The following is a 6178-nucleotide window of genomic DNA, read 5'->3' as shown; positions in this document are numbered from 1 at the left end:
AGTGTTCACGCACAACGCGATAACGCGAATAAACACAACTCGCCATTACTACAGCTGTATGAACCCAAAGTAAATAAACGGATCAAACTGATGCCGAAATAACTACAATATGATGCAGATTTGTTAAAACATATGAATTCATGCTTTGTCAGGTCTGTCAGCAAGACAGCAGGACAAAAACCTCTAAAATGTTTGTTTTCTGAGTGGAGTTCGGATCGATCAGGGCTATGCTATGCGAACTTGGTCACAGTAAAGTACAACGATAGCTGGAATAAAATTACATACATGTTGAAATATGAAGTAGTGCCAAACGACGCTAACAACACTGGAACAGGATGTGCACGGAATCTAGCTACTGAGAAGCTCAAGTGAAGATAAATCAATGTCTGTCATTTCTTTTCTCGCTTTGCGCCGCCTGACAGGAAATCGCAGCTCTACGTGTCTTTGCATTGACTTTGTATGTAAACTCACCGCCCACGAAAACTCGCTTCGCTTTTGGTCTGAAAGCACCATTAGATTAAGACTCTCGACTCATTTCCACCATCGAGGTACAAACAGCAAGAACTCAACACTTGAAAAATATAAAAAAGCATTTTTGTTTTGACACTGCAAACTGCCAGATCCATAGTTGTGCAGCAGTGTGTGTTATGAAATTGAAAAGGAAATTATTACGTCCCACCTCAGTTAGATACTGAAGAAAGACAATTTGTCAGGGATGTTTACAGGGTTGCAGTATGGTTAAGCTGACACTGAAACCACCTCGGTGAGTGGTCTCTCTGTGATGCTATATTGTGTCTTATATGTTTTAGCGTTGTTTTAAATTTTATTTAAAAACACACCAAATCATAGAAAATACAATCTACCAAACTCATGTTTATCTAAAGTATTTTGTAGAACATAATTTGATCTAAATCTTTGTTAAGTCACAGTCTTAAATGTTGTCTTTCCCCTTCATGCATGCAGAATTCATAAAAGTAACAAAATTGCATGGTTTGAGTTACAGGATTTTCTTCTGTCACAGAGCCAGGGCCTTGTGTCTGAGCATTTGATGTCTTATTTCGCAGCAACAGTGTGCTACCTCAGATCCCATCTGCCCGAAATTATAGTTATAGGACTATGTTTCCAGTCTAACTGTAATCCCGTCTGAGGGGGCATGTCTTTGGGTGAGGTATTTTGCAGGAAATCTGCAGTCTGCAGGTATCCTTACTTTAGCTCTGGTTGATGGTTCTGTAGTCTTTCGAACATAAAGACCACCAAGTACCCATCTTGAAGTCATCCTCTGAAATGTGTGTGTTTGTCTTTGTACGAGTGAGTGGTAGAGGCTTTAGAAACCCAGCCAGGGGACAGAAAACACACTTAAGAGTTTTAAAACAATTATCTCTATGCTGAGGTCTATCTGTCAGTTAAGAATTCCTGCAGGCCTTATCAACCTGATGTGCAAGCTTGAAATGACCGGTTGGATTTCTTTGAATGTTTGCTGGGTCTGGGTTTGGGCTTGTCCCTGTACAAAAGGCATAGTCAGTGAGTGTCATGTGAATGCGAAAATCAGCGGGGAAATTCCAGTCACAAGGATATTTTACACGACCGGAGCTACGCTGATGGGTTTGTTCTGTTGGATGGCAGAAAATGTGAACAGAACCAAAGTGATACATTTGCCAGAGTCAATTACCAGCACTTCACATGGCAAGCTCTCATTTGATCTCCTCTGACTTTAAAGATTATGTCTCATATCGCTCCCTATTTACTACTTAGTATGCTATCTTAATCTTAAACTTATATATTACATTTTATGGACCAGACCATTAATCGATTTGTTGTAAAAAAAATAATAATAATAATTAAATAATTAAAATTATTGTTTGCTGCTGCCCTAGCCAACAAAGTTTCTCCTTAATTCTGAGTTTGCCACTGCTGCTCTGGAGAACATAAAAAATAAACACTTTACTGCACAGCTGTTCTATGTCAGGTCCAATTTATTGCACTTGCTTGATCTGTATATGTTATGTCTCTCTTATTTCTTTGAATTAAAAAGAAGTGCTTCTCTTAAAGGGAATTTGATTGACTCACTGAGAGTGCAGCCACTAATATTAGAAACCGGACAACCACTTCAGCAGGTGCATCAAGGGTTTATTTAAATTTTCTCATCTGCGGTATTGTCCTGTGGAACAAAACAGAATATAAAAATTGTATTTTGTGGTTTCTGCTTTGGCCAAGAGACACAAGGGCTTACTGTGACCCAACTTTTGACCCACAGCGCTTGTTTGTTATGAACATCTCTCCTTCTTTTACCTCTGAGAATATTGCTCTGCTATGAGTTGGGCAAATTCCCCCACAATCTTAATCTTGCAAAACCAAGGAAAGTTAAACAAGTCTGTTTTTGTTGGTCCCTGAAAAGCTGACATTAAAGGGAATAGAAGATTTCGCACATGGCATATTTTTTTCAGGGAGCTGTGGATGTAACCCTCACACTGTTTCTGGATTTAAACACTCTTTTGGTCATGCAAGGCTACAGTAGATTGTAATGTCTGGATACAATGTTACATTAAAAGACATGGCAAATCTGATTACCCAATCTAATATCACCCTAGAGGCTTAATTATATTTACTTAAAAGATTATTTAGTGTGTTTATGTGGTGTTTCATCTGCTCTGTGAAAGGTTTCCATTGATTTGGTTTCACTACTTTGCAGAAGCAGCAAAGAGTAAGTGCCTGGTGAAGACATCTAAAGCAAATTGCAATGTGACATAATTTCAGTTGCTCACTCATTGTGTTGTGGTTGTGCTATACACGTGTATACAGGCTCTTTTAAGTGCCTATTGTCTGTGTGATTGACTTAAACTCACTTGGGTGACTTTGCGCTTGCATAAATATCCAGAGGTTCCTAATCCATGTGGGACCTGGATATTTGTGCAAGCACAAAGTCATCTAAAGCAGTGAGCTATCCCAGTGTATATCTGACTCAGAGCAGTTGCTGCTGGAGGGTTAGGGTTAGGGTTTGATTTGTCTAATGTTCGTAGAAATCTTCATGCCCAATGGTGCATACGCTTGCAAAGAAATTTCATTTTCCACATGATCAGTTCTTCCTCGAGCTAGGATGAGAAGCCATGGAGGATAATTGATATAGAATTTAGGAATTGTGTTAGTCGCCTCTGCTGTTCAAAAAACAAACGACACATTGTTTTAAGCTTGAAATTATGTGCAGTCAACTAACCCTAACCTTGAGGTTTTAAGGGCTGTTAAAAAAAGCTTTATGATATTGACAAGAATTTGACATGTTATTTCCCTAACAGTGGCAACAAGAAATCTCAATATCTGTTTTTTTTTTTTTTTTTACAAAACTAGATTTAAACCCTGATGCTCACTTTACAGTACACAATTATTTTGTCTGTACGTAAAAGTTACTGAGGTTCAATACCCAGCCGAGCTTCAGAATATTTCCTTCTGTACAATTCATTGTGCAACAGATACCAAAAGTTAGCTTATAACTGAATCTTATAGTGTGAAGGAAGTTTGTTATTTTGTCTGTGGCACATTCATTTCCTTCTTCTTTTACCCCATCTCAGTCATGGTTGCATTCATTACCAAAAAAAAGTTACACTTGGCAGAAAGGTGTTTCACTTGCCTCTAAACATCAGCAACATTGTTGTCAGGCCTTGTGTGTTCAAACCAGACAGAGCAGAATTGGATTTGAATAGAAATGTAGCTGAGCTGTGGGGGAGAACTTGTGAAGGTATAAACTTGGCACGACACGTGTAAGGGAATCTGATAAAAAGCACAGTTGTGCAACTCAGCTTTCTTCCTTGTTGTCCTAACTAAATTCCCCTCCTTCAGTTAGCGCATATTATCAAGATCAGTCTTGTTATTTGTTGACATAGTTAAGTGTTGCACTGTAAGGGAGTCATAAAATAACGCTTTTCCTTTCCAAGAAAAATAACAGAGAGCATACAGTCATCAAATGCATTTCATCCCCATCCTCCCCCTTTAAAATTTACCCTCAGTAGTGAGATCAGATATCCTGCTGTGAACTGGATGACTTGATTACAATGAAAGCATCAGTAGTTCAAGTCAACACATCCTCTAAAGAGGCAACAGTTTATTTGGGTAAATTATGTTCACTCACGAGTTTCATACAAATGAAAGAAAATTTCACAGTGAAAAGTGATGTTCAGTAAGTAGACATAGTGAAGGAATTAACTTTTAAATCACACACTTGGACTCTCAGAACAGACAGAGTGATGTGATTAAGCCATTGCTCCATCCCAAACAAAACATGTCTGGAGAATTTCTGCTATGTCCCTGAAAATAGCACCTCTGGATTGTTTTCCTCCCTGCATCCATTGTTTCCTTAGCTACATTTTTATTTGTGTTTTCACCATTAAAACCTCTAATCCTCTCCAGCTTACGGGTACTTTGATAATATTTGATTTAAAGATTGAAACATTTGGTACCCTCTAATCTTTGAAACCCATTGTTTAACACAACGGGTGTTCTCTCTAATTTCCAACAAAGCAAGGGTGAGGTCTGGTCTTATAGACTTTTGAAATGTTTGGTTATTTCCTGTTTTTCTCAGCAACATATGTTTAGTCACACACACAGTTGTTTTCATGTCGTATTAAATGAGCCATTTCTCTGTTGTTAACAGTGCCTCACTTAAAATGTATCATTAGCTATAGCTACGTGTGGCAGCTTGCATGTTATTGTGAGCACCATTGCAATTAAGTGGTTTAATTGAAATCAGCCAAGGTCTCTGCCTCTGTCCATCCAGATGTTGGTTATATTAATTTCTTCAGACCTGCATAACTTTACTCAGACAGCAGTGGAGGCCATATTTTTGTGTGACATAATTTTCATACATTGCCCATCGGACTTGCTCGTTATATTGCTTCTGAAATTAATATCTTTATTTTGCATTTATCTTTTAATAAAGCATTCCTTGATGTCTCAGACTCAGTTTTTATTTATCTATCTACCCTTCAAGCATTTAGTGTCTTGCAAGTACAGATGCACGAAAAAAAATATCTGTAATCCTAAGAGGATCGGACATCAGCTACATCCACATTAAATACAGTTTCTTGGTCAATGAAAAAGACAGCGATGGTTTTGAATCAGTACTCAGTACTCAGAGTTTATGTATCAGGTTCGAGAAAATAATGGTTATTGTGCCCCTATTTGCAAATGGCTGTCAAGTTGAATTGTGGGACACATTCCTCTAAACCCTTATAATCATGTAAATAGTGGTTGTTGTCTTGAGCCATGTATGGTAATGACAGACACTTCATTATTTTGTATAAGAAGCTTTAACTGGTTTGTCAGTCTAAAAGATCTTAAGTGACTGTGTTATGTTTTTGGAAAACAAAATAATCACCTTCTTCCAGAGAAAATACTGAAGTGTGAAATAGTCATGCACACTTTGCCAAGAACCACCCAAGACTTGTCAAACTTCTTACGCTTCTGCACAACCAGTTTGACTCTTTTCCATAAAGTGCATTTTGTCAGTGCCAGCAGCTGTAAGTGCACCTCAGCAGAAAGCAGTGCAGCAGACCAAATCTTCTCAGATACTAATTAGATTTACACATGATGTAAGCTCTTGTTGAAGCTAAATGCTTGACGCATATCCAGTGTTTTTTGTCCAGGCTTTGTAATTTGAGCCTCTTTGTTGTACTTTGATGGTTTGATGGTCTTAAAGTACATTTGACAAGTCATATTATCATGCATAATCAAGGTAATGGATGTGATGATAACTGCAATCTAGCTTGTAGTAATGTTGGATTCATTGCAGGCTAAACACAAGCCTAAAAAAAAATTTTTCTGTGCATTAAATTTGATGTTAAAATTGACATGTGAATGTGAGGTGGCCTGTGTCAATTTTTTTACAGTGTGGAGTGGCAGAGAAAACAGTCAGTAAACACATGAAGCAGTAAAAATGTTGGCAACGTGTATTGATATAAACAACGTCACAAACAACAAATATTGTAAACATTTCAATAAGCTGGGATACATAGTGGCTGCGAACAGAGTGGGAATGCTACATACTGAAGGTCTGTCTTCCAGTGCACAATGCAAAGTAGCTGTTAAAGCAAAGAACTGTGTGCAAAACTAAACCTCTGAATGAAGCATTCATTTGAAACCCTTTGTTAACCCTTAGCCTGGATCAACTCTAGAACATCTGGACAATAGC

Source organism: Micropterus salmoides, unplaced genomic scaffold (genome assembly GCF_014851395.1).
Source record: "Micropterus salmoides isolate LMB-PRFRI ecotype aquatic unplaced genomic scaffold, ASM1485139v1 Ms_hic_scaffold_8, whole genome shotgun sequence".
Taxonomy (NCBI): Eukaryota; Metazoa; Chordata; class Actinopteri; order Centrarchiformes; family Centrarchidae; genus Micropterus; species Micropterus salmoides.
Note: the sequence above shows the minus strand (reverse complement) of the source record.